This window comes from Uloborus diversus, chromosome 4, assembly GCF_026930045.1.
Source record: "Uloborus diversus isolate 005 chromosome 4, Udiv.v.3.1, whole genome shotgun sequence".
Classification (NCBI taxonomy): Eukaryota; Metazoa; Arthropoda; class Arachnida; order Araneae; family Uloboridae; genus Uloborus; species Uloborus diversus.
Genome location: NC_072734.1, coordinates 156,748,828 through 156,764,713, shown reverse-complemented (window position 1 = coordinate 156,764,713; position 15,886 = coordinate 156,748,828). Strand labels below are relative to the sequence as shown.

The 15,886-nt window shown below is 33.1% G+C and overlaps 1 protein-coding gene across 1 annotated transcript in view; it reads right to left on the bottom strand.

Annotated features, from left to right (window-relative positions):
* Nucleotides 1-5,789, bottom strand: part of LOC129220940 (uncharacterized) — a 33,966-nt gene extending 28,177 nt beyond the window's left edge. Inside the window, exon 1 of the mRNA XM_054855375.1 lies at nt 5,678-5,789. The gene's annotated coding sequence lies outside the window, so the exon portion shown is untranslated. The remainder of the gene's footprint in view (nt 1-5,677) is intronic.
* Nucleotides 5,790-15,886: the final 10,097 nt, after the last annotated feature.

Here is a 15,886-nt window from a genome sequence, read left to right as displayed (position 1 = left end):
AAATAAATTTTGAATGTGATGAAAAATGTTTTCGATGATAGGACAATTTTTGTAAAATTCCATAAAACATTCCGCCCTCTTCAGATTTTTTTTTTTTAAATACGCAATAGACTTTTTTTAAAGCATTTTTTTTTTTTTAAATTTTGAACAACCTGATATCCTTCCTCGCATCTGTCGAAAGAAACATTCCTCAATCTTTTAAGCCGCTGACGTCACTGTCTGCATTCCGATTCGATATTGAAGCACTCAAATCTTAATTGATAAAATCTTTATCTACATTTTTTTACTATTGCTTTGTTAACTAAAAAACTGTATTTTTTTGGTATACAGATATAGATTTTGTTTGCACATTTCAAAGAAATTCTTTACTTCTCATTGGTTTACATAGTCCTTTCTCCCAAAGTTTTAAGTTTAAAGATATTTTTTAACTAACGGTTTAGAAGTGAAAAATACTTTTTGGATCCCCCTCCCCCCATACGCACCTAAATATTTCACTGGCACAGTCTGCACCATGCCCTCCCCCTCCCTCCTCTTCAATCTGGGAAACCCTGGGCCAAGTGAATAATAATACAAAATAACTTTATAACTCTATTTTTATAAGTTGTAAAGCAAGAAGCGCATTGATAAAAATCGCATATTTTCTTTAAAATCTACTCGTAATCTTGATAACTGAAGGTTAAAGATAACATACATTGCTCTAACAAAATACAACACCCATTTTCTGTGACATTTTTTCTTATCTTCCTTCTTTTTCTGTATTTACAATCGGCAAAATCATTTTTCATAACTTCGATAAAAGCATTCAAGCATTTTAAGATTAGATAAACTAAATTGAGCTAGTCTTCGACAATAAAAAATGAATTTTAAAAGAAAGAAAAGAAATAAATAGAAACGTGGTTCCAAAGTCGGGTATGTTCCTTATCTTCTCTATACATTTGATATCAAACTAAGAGTGGAGCTGTCAAACTTTTTCAAGTGAAACAACGGAATTTAAATGCGAGGTGTGTCAACCAGCATAGATGCATTATAAGTAGATGCACAACTACGTAGAGTAAAGCATTGGTCGCCATTGAACAGGCGAATCTTGAATTAAATAGGCAAAAGCATAGCCTACGATACTATACCTACGAGGATGCAAAGCTGTTCGAGGAAGCCAACGGCAAAAAACTTTGCGCGCATGCGCTTTTCAGACTTTTGCCCGTCTAATAGTTCGTCTCGGGATCCCATGGAACCGGTTTCCAGTTGTGTATCTAGTTAATGTTACATCTATGGTGTCAAAACGTTCATCACATCCACCGTAACCTAGATACCTATTTCGTTTCTAATAAATTAGGGTTTTCGCAATCAAATATTACAGCCAGGTGATTACTTCGTATTCCTAAAAGTTTTATTTTTGCATCAATTTCAGAGTACCATTTCAACTCTTCGTTCATGCTCAGGTTAAACACAGTTCTCAGTTCATGGGTTGAACTAAGCCTTGGTTCATTTTTCGCAACAGTTTACTATATGTACAAATTTTGATCCGTTTTTGCTCTACTGCATTTTTGGAAAAGAAAGAGACGGAAATGAATTAGTTTTGAATGCGGATGGTGTTGTGTTGAACTTTTTTTAAGCTTAAATTTGCTCATAGATTGATATTTTGCAAATTTTTTGAGTTGCCTGGATTGTTTTATGGAAAAAAAATCACAAACTAAAGTTTCCCTTTGTTGCAATGACATTGCACCATGTAGAGTATTTTCTTGTATCAAAGCTAATTGGTTCCTTTTTATAAACCATTAAAGCTCTTGTCAGAGTTTGAAAGTTTATTTTTGGTACCAATCGAAAGAACGAATTTTTCAGCGTACGACGGTATTTGTTTGGAACTTCCAAGTTCCGTAGAGCTTGAATTATAACTTTCTTATAGCTGATTTTAAATACAATTGCAAACCTTTATTCACACAAACGGTAACGATTTTATTGTTGGCATACAAGGAGAGAAAACTCAAATGTTTAAAATTTTTACATATTGCTAATTTCTATTAGTTAGAAAATAAAATATTTCAAATTAATTTCATTGCATAAAAAGCTTTTAAAGAACTTGAAATTGGACCTCTAAACTCTGTTTTAGTGATTAGCAAGTTGCAAACTTTAGTAGGTTGTGAGTTGCGCTTTTTCCGTGTTTCCCATATTATTTAGAAAAAAATTAAATGTTTAATACTCCGTCCCCCAAAATTTATCTTAACATGACTGCCATCATGATCGCTTGGGAAAAAAAATATTTTTTCAATTCAATATCGGTTTTTGTTAATTGTTACACTTTTATTACAACCTTCTACCCCCCTGATAACAACATAAGTATAGTGCCTAGAAAGAGGCACTGTAACAGAAGCAGCTCAGCAATTGAAACGACTACAGTAGGCGCCGCTTAATGTGATCACGGTTAATGTTATCATTCGCTTAATGTTATCAGAATCACGAAGTCCCGGAACACTTGTATGTTAACACACGTTAAAAAAGGGGGATATTGTAATCAGCGTCTTCGTTTATTCTTATCACTTTTTCATAAACTTTCAATTCCCCCCCCCCTCCCCCGTTTTAGTTCCTCAATTAACAGAAATACATAAGCAAACCCTGAAGAGACTAACTTTCTGTGTAGCATTTTGTGGTTTTCAATAGCAGTTCAAAATTTTTCTAGGAATGAAGCTACAGAAAGTTCGCACCCCCCAGTGACCATACAGACTCCCCCTAAGAAAACTTTCTTTTGCACCTAAAAAAATTCAGTCGCTGGACATGTTGCAGGCATTGATGTAGGACCTCCATTGTTGCCATTACTTTGTAAACTATTAAAGAATTGTTTCGAGATTGAAAACAAAGCGAAGTTAAATTAAAATTTACACAACAAGCAAAACCATGCTGGAAAAGATAGAAAAGCTGAATGTGCTTTGAAACTGGTTTACGAATGTCAGGGAAAACGGTCATATTTTACTTCATCTATTACTATGTAATTAAAAATTGAATAATTCAGCTTTAACTTTTTATAATTCAGATATATCCATTCTGTTAATTTAATAATTTAAAATTTAAAACTGCGTTTAGTTGAGTCAGTGTGATTTAAATTTGAGGTTGCCAAAATAAATGCACCTTAATTGGAAAAAAAATCATCATTTTGTGTCTCCTGGATTCTTTCCGGTTATTGTTATAAGTCGGTTATTATTATCAAATTGTATTTGTCCCTGATGTTTTAGTGCTGCCATCTGACGGAACGAAACTTGGAGTGAACGTTTTCCCCCTTTTCTTATATTTTGCTGTATTTTTAGGTTTAAACAAATATTTTAAGAGATATTCCTTCACAGTAGACAGTATTCGAGAGCGTTGGTATTTCTGAAGTGCTTAGCGTAAGAAATTAAATTTTTTGAGGCTAAAAATATATGTTAATAGCTAAATTAAATTTCGCATAAAATTAAATTGTATCCACACATTTTTGAGAAAAACCGTAGTGCTCAAATTAACTCAAGTACCAAATATTATTGCATTCTGACAGTTGGAGCAACGGATGCTCAAAAAGAGTCATTATTTTAAGCATGGACGGATACCGACTACCGTTTTTTTTGGGGGGGGGGGGGGGGATTTTCATGCTGGGATTTTGAGTACGAAAAAATTCTGAAACTGGTTGGGTGTCAATAAAAAGCACCAAATCAGTCAGGAATAAGGCAATTAGTAGGGCTTTAAACTTAACTAATTAATTTCAAAGCAATAAAAAAACGCATTTCAAACATTTAGGGCTAAAAATGACAAACTGAATATATTAATGCAATCGTTTACATGCCATTCATAAAGCATTTGAACGCAATGTGGATGGGTAATATTGATGGTTTGGGGGGAGGAGGTCATGACCCCCTTGACCCTCCCCTTATATCGACCTCTTAAAAGTATAGTTGTTTACAGACCGGGGATCATAGAGTAATGAAAAAATCAAGGCATTTAAAAAAGAAAAGAAATACATTTATTTGTTATAAAAAGTATGTTTTAAATAACTCTTTAAAAAATATTGCGGTTATGTTAATATTCCTTACTCTTACCAAGAAGGTAAAATTTTGTGCATTCAGCGATTCAACACACAAAGCGTAATTAATATATTTTTAACGTAGCAAGAAAAAAAATTGAATACAACATCCCATATTCACTTAGTTAGTTTACAATGCTCCAACATAGTTAAGTCACTCGTTGATAGGTACAGGGACCCTCGGAGATTTAGTTTACAACTATTTTTTTCTGGCATTTTTTTTTCTTTTTCAAAATTTAAAATTTCAATGCATTTTGTTTATGATTAAAGATTGAAATTTGTATCGAGTCGATTATCGTGACGTATATGATGCCGTAGATACGTACAGGAAAATAATAAAAAGAAAGCTTGAATTTTTGACATCCTGAATTCAAATTATGCTTTTCGTAATCAGGAGTGTGTGTAGGCGTGTGTGAATGTGTGTAAGCGTGTGTGCGTGTGTTTGTGTGTGTGCGTGTGTGTATACATGTGTGCATGTGTGAGACGGTGGTGTTCGCACAGGACCAGTGATCAAAAATCAAAGGACGTGTAAGTCATTCAACGGTGAAGCGAAAACGATAAGCAATTTGTGATTGCTCAAAAAAGGAAAACATTTTTCGATCTTAATGTTGCTCCTCTCTTACTTGAAATTTTTCACATAAAATTCCGATTTGGAGGCCAGAAATAATAACAACAATTAAAAAAAAAAGAAAATCTTCGCACGCATTAAATTCTCATGAAAGTCGAACGGTTTGATTTTTCAATGCAAGATGAATGTTATTTTAGGTTTCTAAATTGATTAAAACATTTCTAACTGATGTTGAAAGATTCTACAGGGCTCAGCATGTATTATCTTCGTTTTTGATAGGGAGGATTTTATGATGCATCCCTGATATTTCATTTACTTCTTGTATAAATAATAGGGAAATGTGGGGCATATTGAAATTGTTAAGACAGCTTACCTTTTTCAGAGGGAAAAAAATGGAATTTTGTTTTGAAAAATACAGAACATAAAGAAATAACAATGTATTTTAATATACAACCTGCACTGATTTTTTTTTTTTTTTTTGACAGTCAATTTGTACTTTAAAAAAAAGTGGAAATTTGTCACTCTCATTTTTCATGGGGCAAAGTGAAAAGTGAATTTTTATTATGTGATTATTTAAATTATTTTTGATGAAATGAATGCGTAATTAAAAGAATGAAAGAATAAATAAGCAGATAATGTAACAATAAACGAATGAAAAAAGAATCATTTAGCATATAAGAAACAATAAATGACTGAGGAAAATTGTGAATGAATAAGAAAGTAAGTGAATGAATGAATAAGAAAATGAATTATTAAAGGAATAAATGCATATGAATTAATTAATAAGTGAATGCTTGAGTATTTTAAATAAATCATGGAGTAAGTAAAAGGAAACTATTTCACCTTGCCCCTTTCACTTTGCCCCACCTGCACTTGACTAATTGTACAAAACAATTAAAATAAAAAAAAGCTGAAAATTTAAAAAAAAAATATTTTACCAAATATTAGTAGGTCTCCTTCAATGTTTAAAATGTTATAAACAAGAATTGTATTTTTTTATAATACCAAAAATAATTTTTGACTTGCAACAAAATGTTCCACTACATGTATCAATTATTAAAAATTACTTGTGAAATATGCTTCGAACTTCAGATGCACATCTTTCTCGAATGGAATAGACAATATGTATCACCACATAAAAATATTGCCAGATAAGTAGCCCTAAAAGCAGAGTAAACATTTTCACTATTTGTCATTTTGCCCCACATTCCACTTTGCACCACATACCCCTACTAAAACTAGGAGTGTCCCTTTTCCCACTCTATCTGCACATTCACTGAAAGCAGAAGGCGTAAAAATGCTTAGTTGAGCAAAGAGGTAGCAGTATTTCCCAGACAATCAGAGCAATAAATTTGATTTTACTGTAATCGGATTGCATTAGACAAGCAGAATATTCAGACACTGTCGAAAATGCCACTTCTGTTACTATTTTATGAGTCGGAGCGTTTCCTTATTGCATTGGATTGCGGAAAGTCAGAGATATTGCTGATTAATTGTAACTTTTTAATATGCGCTTGAAAAATTATCACTATGTTTATTTACTAAATTACAGTCGTTTCGATTTCAAAATAAGCAACAAAAAAGAAAAAAAAGATTTTTTGTCATTTTGAATTTAAATTATGTTTCTCGCAATCACGAGTGTGTGTGTGTGCAGGCGTGTGTGTGTGCAGAAGTGTGTGTGTGTGCAGGTATGTGTGTGTGTGTAGGGCATACACGTTACTGCCGAGGAATGCTCCCACTCGCGGAGGCCGGTTGACAATGGAGTTCGCATACTCAAGTTTTATGCTTAAGCTTAGTCTTGAATGAAAGCAAACGATTTGTAAATATGGTGACGAAAATTTGTCCTATTAATAAATATTAAAACAACGAGCTAGAGTTATTCTCGCCACCATAGTGATCTGAAAAGTCTAAACAACATCAACTTTGGATTCGTGATTGCTCAATAACATAGAAAAGGGTACTATTTTTAAGAAAATAGGCATGGGCGCATCCAGGAGAGAGTCAGAAACTGCATATGTCCCTGAGTACTTCTCACGGAAGTAGTACAATCATATCTGATAGTTTTAAATTTTTTAAATCCATTTCATTACTTACCACTAATTTATCCATTTTTAATCGATTCTTTAATTAAGAGTACATAATTAAATATCAATAATACTTTCACGAGTAGAATTTAAACATATTTTATTTTGGAACAGGAAGGAGAATATCTGGTAGCGCTGTTTCGAATTATTAGTTGTTAAAATGAGATTTAAAATCGTTTTGATATTCAGCAAAAATTTAAAATATCCGTTTCAATCTTTTACATATAAGTGCTTTTATCAATGCAACTTGAAAAGAAAATCCCTTAAAACATTGGTTTATATTTTGTCTTAACATTTTCATTGGTTTATATTGTTCACTCCGTTACAGCCGTTTCAAAAACTAAATACTATAAAAGTCGTTATTTTAGCGGTACTATAGTTTTCACGATTTTCGTTAGTCCATCGTAATCGCAAAAATGGGAGCCTCACGATTTTTTTCCTTTTTTTTTTTCAGATTTCTCAATTTTCGGTTCGTTTCGTCTTTAAAAATTACTGACGTACAGGCCATAGATACATGATTATGTACAAATAAATGGAAAACCAATAATAATAAAAAAGACTAATTAGTGGTAATTTATCAAGATTGTTGACGGAGTGTCATAAGTGTGGAACATGTTTTATTCTATTTTCTCGGGAATGAATTCAACTTTTCTACATTACAAATCCTTTTACTTTCTTCTCTGCGCTTCGATTGGTGTGTCTACTTCTGTGCAAAAGCCAACCAAGCACTAGAAAGTTAGAGCAAAACGGAGAAGAGGCAAATATATTATTACCACTTTGTAGTGCTTCGGTTAGCTCTTGAAGAAAAGAATCTAACCAGGAAACCTCACGATATTGTAAAATGAAAAAATATGGCAATCAAAAGAGCATAGTGAAATATGTTTTTGGATGCACAAATTATTTGCCCACGTGTCTCCGTTATCGGCATTTGAAGTCTAGATATCTGACAAAATTTCAAGAAAAATCGCCAAGTTTTAGTTAGTAATGCTTTGCAGTCTTCACCCGCTTTGCAGATGGATGTCCAGCACACGCTGACGGTAAACACGTGTGTTTTATGGGGCAGTTTATTCTCAATGTTAGAAATAAATGGTTACTAATTTACTAATTACGAACGCAAAAACAAGAGTAATAAAAAATGACATAAGCGGATAAAACTTGAACATTTTGCTTCCGAGAGGAAAAGAATTACAATTTATTTTAGTTAGAAAAATACTTTGAGATAAATGAAAAATTGAACAATATTTAGATATAATTTTTTTTATAGTACTTTTTTTGACAGTCTTTCTTGTTTTGGATCTTGTTGCAAAAGTCCTCACAAGCTGATCCGGTATCAATTTTACAAGTCAATGTTACAAAATGATCAAGTAATTATCCTAAATAATTCTTCAGTTTTTTTGTGTTTTTTTTTTGGACCTATTTGTTTATTTGTAATCAAATTTATCTTTTTCCGGGACGTAAAGTAAACCGGCCGGGAAACCGGGATTTTGTTTGAAAACCGGGACTTCTGGCAAGCCTGTGGTAAGTAGCCTCGAAGTACCCACTTGCGAGATGACTTTAGTTGTGTCCTTCCGACACAGAACTTCTCCTTCAGTGTGCAAATACTCCATGTATTTAAAAATTTCAGAAAATTCAAGAAGAGAAAAAAGAAACTCTACTTTTTAGAACTGTTTAGTGCTTGTGTTGATAATCTATGGTAAAGCCTGTGGTAAATAAGAATTAAAAAGAAAAAAATCTTTAACATTGGATTAAAACACAAAGAAAATAACATGGTTTATTTTTGTATCATAAATCATTATTCCAAACACGAATTTTGCACTTTTTAAGAGTTGTTTGTATATGCATTTCCATCATCAGCGCCGGAAGTAAAACGTTTCACAAATGATAACAATATCCTGCGATCGTGTAATTTAAAATTCATGTTGAGTAGATATTTCTTCACCGTTAAAACCGTATTTGAGAGAAAATAAACACAGAGATCTAAAACTAGCAGGGCTCAAGATTTGCAAGGACAACCTTGTTATGATAAAATGCGAAGTCGATTAACATATCGAATTACTTTTCTTACTATTATGTATTAAACATAGACATTTCAAGGTTGAATCAGTAGAGACCGGTATTATTGATGAGTTTCTGATATTTCATAACACATATATCAAGATTCAAAGTCATAACTCGTATTTTATCAAATCAGAATCAAAACAACGAATAAATGCCTTTGTAAAATAAGAAATAACAACGCCAAAAAACACAAATTACAGATTATTGCAGACACGTGTTTTGGTGTTACAAGAAATGCCTTTTTAAAACAAAAGAAATGAGCTCACGGATGAGCTTTTGTCGAATTTCTTTTCATCCGTAAGCTCATTTCTTTTGCATTGAAAAAGGTGTTCTTTGTAACACCGAAACACGTGTCTGCAATTTATGCTTTTTGGCGTTGTTATTTCTTATTTTACTTTTCAGCACAAAGGTATTTATTTAACTTAAATACCTTTGTGCTTGAAAATTGAATGAATCAATTAACCAATGTTTTGGTGCGCAAAAATTGCAAATTACAGCAGACTCGTGTTTCGTTGTTGCAAGTAACACCGTTTTCAATGCAAAATATTTTGCAATTTTTTGGCATCAAAACGTCGGTTAATGGATTCATTCAGAATAAAAATATTTTCCAACTCTGGGTTTAATTAAACGAGGGGGACCTAGCTTTTTTTTCTTCCAGTCAAAATTTATCTCGCTAATTAAAGTGTCAGTTAAGATCTGTCTGTGAATTAAAATCCCCAAAAGCATTTAGTGTTCAGAAATTTTTTTTGTGTGAAATTTATTCCTTTTGAAGAAAAGTTTGATACTAAAAGTTATAAGTCCTAAAATGCAATTTCATGCGGTCTTTCGTGACGCCAGAAAAAGGATTCGAGGATCTCCAGCGAAAATTTTTCGAAATTAAAGTCTGAAAAAGTAGCATTATTTACTCTCTTGTGATGCAAAGAAGAAGGCTGGGGCGGGGAAGGGGGGAGGTATAAGGTGAGGAGTTGATTTCGAAATTGGAAGTAAAAAATTGCACTGTTATGCAATTTTTTGGCAACTTTAGAGAATAATATTTCCGAATGTCTGCTAAAATTAAATTTACATTTTGTGGATTATTGACAAGGGGGGTCTGTGATACTCCCGGAAATTTTCCGAAAAAAACTTTTAAAAACGCAATTCTCGACAATTTTTGGTCACTTTAAGGAAATAGAGAAGGTTCGCGCGCTCTCGGCGAAAATTTTTTGACATTGAAGTTTAAACAACGCAGTTTCAGGCTATCTTTGAACACTTTGAGGAAATGGAGAGGGTTCATCTGCTCTCTTTCTGAAAGTTTTCGTCTTTGAAATCTGAAAAGCGCAACTGCAAGTTCTGCTTAAAGAACCTACTTGTTAGGGAAGAGCATTGTTAGGGAGAGTTATTAGACAGCGATAGAGCAAGGCCCTAATCGAAATATTTGCAAGCGGTAACGGCTCTTTGCCATCTTGGGGCTCCTGGGCAAAGCTCCAATTTGCCTACGCAATACTATGGGTATGAAAATGTTTTTAAAATGAAAGTATGGAATTTTAATGATGTTACAAAAAGTTTGCCGCACCATTAAACTGCCGAATTTTTTCAATAGAGAAGATATCGTTCATCCTCCCTGAGACCCAGCAACCATCGAATCAGCATAATTCTAAGGCCTAGTCGGCCTGTTCGATAATCATGCCCTGTTGATAGGGTCAAAACTAAAACGGAAAATTTACTTTGTTTAAAATTTATTGGTCGAATGTCGGAGTTTTAAGTTTTCAAACGCTGGCAAACCACCCTTTCTTTTTTGACGCAACTCGCGTTGGTCTCGAATAGAGTAACGGTAGTACCAGTAACAGACAGTCATTAGTTTGGATTTAATAATAGAATTGTTAGCGAGAAAAACAAGGCGGGTGTTGCTGTGGCTCATGAATACGGTTCAACCATCTAGTGTTATCAGAGTGAGATTTTATGAGCCAGTTGGTATTTATAAGGCAGTGGTGGAAGGTTATGGAAAAGTCACCACGAGGTCAGCTGGTGTTTCATGTTCATTTGAATTTAATAAGGTTTTAGGTCTAAAAATAAAGAACTTTTGCACATTTTGAAGAGGAAAAGGGAATGTAGTCCATTACTCATCTTTGCCTCATCCCATCTGTTACTGGGTATCCTCAGAGTTTTCGGTGTCTGTTGCTGGGGGTCGGACCTTTTTTTTCGAAATTGTGCAAATAAAAATCGAACTAAGTAACTCAAAGGATCTAAAAGCAGCCATGTTAGATGAGATGTAGTTGCATGAGAAAAACAGTAGTTTAAAAAATCTAAATAAATTAAAAGGCTCAGAAAATTGAGTTAACAAGAGAGCGATGTCTTAAGTATGTCTGTTACTGGTGCCGTTACCCTAAAGCTGGAATTATTTTTTATTTCAAATGTACATTTCTTATAATTACATTTTATTTTATTTTAACAATGTAAACGTCTTTTCATTTTTTATTAGTGTTTTGCATTGACCTATTCTTTCGCTTAGCTGTCATTGCATTCTTGCAGAGCTTATTGTAAATCGCTTGTTCCCGCCACTCTACAAAATAGAAAATAATCAGCTTAAACATTTTCAGTTTAGAGAGTTCTAAGCAAGAATAGAAGGGTTCTAGCACCATTAAAAGTGCTTATGAAAAATGTCAGAATTACTGTAGTGTGTTTACCTAAATTTTTTGTAGTCATTTTAACACGAGAACTTTACTAATTTTTCAGCGCTTTGTTTCTTCTGCTTGATTTGTTTGAATACTTAGACTTTATTTAAAGATCCTAGTGCTGTCCTTTTGTTCTGGAGTTATTTAGGGTTTGTGACCAAATTTATCACCTAATGTTACCCACTTGGCAGCCATTATGTCTCTTGTGAGTTTTTAATAAAAAAAATAAAAAACTCTGTAAAAGTTTCTTCTCTGCTAGCACAGTATCAGTGCAAAGAAAACGACCTCTACCGGCTAGAATAGCGTATTTATGGAATACCAGAAAGAAAAGCATTTTTTACTGATAATAATGAAACGGCTGCAGTCTGAGATGGGATTCTGATTTTAATCGCCCCCATGCATTGTCAACGAAACCGCTGAGCCAGAGATACAGTTATCGTGGTAAATCAGTGAAGATAATGACCCATAAAACGATCCATGAAAATGATACATGTTTACACTGATGTTCCTCACAGGAACTGGGTAAAAGCTTTAGTTTCATTTTGCAGTGACTATATTACCAGTGATACTACTGTCCGTTTTCGAAAGCGAAGACTACCACTCAGGACAGATTCCATTTCAAAAAGGGGAGATATGTTGAGGATGGGCACTTACCGCTCGCACTTGCAGTCTTTGAACACGTTATTTTGCACATTTTACTTCCGGGTTTCCCTCCCTATTTTGATAAAATCACAGCAGACCTGACGCATGCGCAAATTGGCGCTAAGTCTCGGCTTAGAAAAACGAACAGTATCGCTATCAGAAATTTTACGACGATATAGTATTGCACGCCATCTGACCAAGACAATCTGATTTTGTTATCGAATTCTTCGTTGTAATCAATTCAATTTATTTCCTGTGTTAAATTAACTTCTCTTACCTATCAAACTTTTGGGTATTATTTTTTTACTAGCGGTACCCGCACGGCCTTGCCCGTAGTAGAAAACTAAAAGGTCTTTTGGTTCGCCTGTATATTCATAAATAATGTATGATGAATTTCTCGCCAATTACCTTGCTCATGTTACGGTTCCACGTTATGATAACTTGGTAATTTATTCGTCCATGTTATGATAAATTTGCTCTGGAAAATGCTCTTAAAACTGGAATAGGAGAAGAACAAAATCGAATTTTCGAAAAATCGCTTCGAGATGCCCCTAAGCTAAGAACTTATTTAGTGCCAAATTTCATGAAAATCGGCCAAACGGTCTAGGCGCTAGGCGCGTAACAACCAGAGATCCAGACATACAGACTTTCAGCTTTATTATTAGTAAAGAGGATAAAGATAAAGATTCTTCTTTAAGGTTTTCAAGCAATTATTATGTCAAATAAACAACTAACAACAGTTTTATACACTGTTTTTAGCACAACCTATATGGGTCGTACTTGCCATGCTTGGCGGGGTAAATGTGTATTTAGCCTTGTTTTTGTCAAGCATTAACGCTTACCTTGACTAGGGCATGAGTAATATACTGTTTTAAAGGACTTCAAGTCATATTTTCATCTAGAAGCCAAAAAGCTTAGTTTTCGTTAAAAGGTATGATCGTACGCCACTTAAAACAAAAATAACAAATGAAAAAGGATATTCTAACCAAAACACTAATGTAAGGAAGTACACTTGATTAGTTAAGCAAGAAGTTCCGTTCAGAACTAAACGAGCATACTTTCGCGTGTACAAACATTGTTTTTCTAATCAATATTTTGTAAATTAGCTGAGGCTGAAAATTATGTCAAACATACCTTTTTAACATTTTAAACTGATTTCTAGAAACAAAATATGCCTCGCTCATCCAGCGAAATAGATACGTTAAAAATAAATAAGCGAACAAATATAGTAGTAGCACCTTTCAAACACAAATCAGCTAATATATTTTTTCCCATAAAAAAAATCTTTAATTGCGTTCAAAAAGAAAGAAAAGAATTAAAAATAACGAGTTCACTAAAATAAATACATTATCTCTTTATACTAAAAAAAAGTAAGGTCAAAGAAATTTGGATAGGAAGTCTGTGGCGGCCCTGCGTCCAGGAGACGCCAACAGCCTTGAAATTTTGTACAAAATTACTTCGAGTCCCGGTGATTTGCATCCGGGGTTTTGTTTTTTAAAATTCGAATTAGCTTTTTTGTAATTAATTTTTTAAGCTCAAATTTCGCGTAAATTGCCTATTAAAGGGGTGAAAAAGTACTTGCACATATTAATATGGGATATCGTTCGAAAGGCGTTTTTAGCTCGAACTTTTTTAGGCTTAGCTGAAATTTAGGCACTACTTTCTTCATTAAATCTATCAATAAAAAGCGAAGGAAATGTCCTGCAGTTTTCTTTTTGACACCACTGAAAAGAGCGGCTTTTTTACTCCAGATCTAACTCGACCTATGGTCAAAAAATTTAGCTTCTATCCCCAAAGAAAAAAAGTTACAAGCAGTTTTAATCAAGTTCGAAAGATCTCATTTCCATTCAAATTATTGATGTTTTATTTGGCGTTGCCATAGTTACGTTTTTTCAATTCGTTTTTTTTTTTTTTTTCGAATTTAACGGAAAATCTTAGGCTCAACTGATTTCAACCCCTGAGCTAAAGAGCAAAATATATTACTAGAGCCCACGAATATGAAAGCGACTTTTCAAACGTTCAAAACAAAAACTGCAGTTTTGCAATGTTCAGGAGCCCCTTAGCCCATATGGCTCTGCAAGTTAATACTAATTATTTTGAAACTCGGGGAAGGGATGCTTTTTGTTCCAAAAAGAGATCACATTGCGTTTTTAATCTATTTTTAATTGACGGTTTAAATCTTTGTGAATCAAATAAGATTGCGAAGCCATCTTTGGGGGTTGGTGAGCGCTAGCGAGCAGGGGGCAGAGCCCCCTAGTCTCAAAGAAAAAATTTAAAAAACCTTTGTTAAGCTCTTTCTCTCGGGTAAAAATAACACGCCTCGGATTTTTTTACCCCGTTGCCAAAAATTAGTTTTTAAAAAATAAATATAATACATTAAAAAATAAATAAAATGACACTATACACTAAAAGAAATAAATTTCATCATCATAAAAAAAATTATCTCGACGCTCTTTATTTTAAAACATAAGGATTCAAAATTTCGCTTTCTTTGTCGTTGCCAAAAACAGAATACATAAGTTAAAACTTTAGAGTGAAAATAAAACAAATTGTATTTACAGTAATTGTTTCACAGTAGAAAGCAGAGCTATAGAGTCCGATCAAAATGTATTCCAAATAGTAGACAATCTACGGGAAGAGAAATTTTGAGGAGTAAAAAAAAGAAAATATGAAAGATCGTAATAATTGTCAGTTCCTTAAAATAAAAACTGACATCTTGAGGATGAAATGCAAGATGGTATAGGGAAAGAACAGATGTGTACTATTTTTTAATTTTAGAAAGCTTGAAATTTTGTAATGAAAATGTATAAAAACAACTGAAATGATTTTTTTTTCTTTTTTTTTTTTTTTTTTGCTAAAGTGTGACATTTTTCTGTTGCTTTTCATTTTCCTTTTCCATATTCTAGGATGCTATATTTTTAACTTTAAACACAAAGAGTTAAATACGATTGACTGTTTTTTAAGGAGCATTTCCGATTTTAAATTCATAAAATCACTTGCCAAGGTGTTAAAAATATTTTTGTTCTGAAGACTATATATAGGGCTCTCCCGCACTTGTTTTGAAAGAAACAAAGCCTTATTCAAAATAATTTAACAAAAATGTTACTTTTAACATACTTGTTTTTTGATAAAAACAGAAATATGCTGTCTAAAATGCTCCAGTAAAAACACTTCTGAATTACTTTATCATTGTTCCTTCAGCACAATCTCTTCAATGAAGGAGTAGTACACCTGCTTTATATTGTAAACATTTTTTTCTTCTGTCCACGATTAGTAATGGGAGAATGTGGGGAACTTATGAACAAATCTATTTCAGTCTACTTTTCTCATTCAAATTTCATACAGATATATGCATAAAAGTGTTGCTGGGTCAGCAGCACACAAATTCCTGCTTCAGAAGAAGCAGGAATTCCTTCTTATCTGCTATTTACAATAAAAAATTAATGTTTTAAAAATAATGCAAATAGGTTAACCCTTAGTTAAACCGAAAAAATGCATTGATGCTGTAAACTGCGCAGAAAAATTAAATTTATTGTTTTTCCACAGATTATAATTAGTCATATCTCCAGACTTTCACTCCTTGCTATTTCCCTAATTTTCATGCTTATACCTTATTACTTTTAAAAGCAATAAACAAATTCAGTAAATAAAATCTTTGACTGAGAATGTGCAAAATACTGGATTAAAAAAACAGAAAACTATATCATAAATTCAATTTATTTGTAATTTATTCCCGTAGACGGCGTAATAGGTCGCCCTTCTGTCGTCAGAAATAAGAGTAATAATAAATTCAGTCAGCAGCTGCACAAGAATTGTTGTAGTTCATGAATTTCTTCTCTGA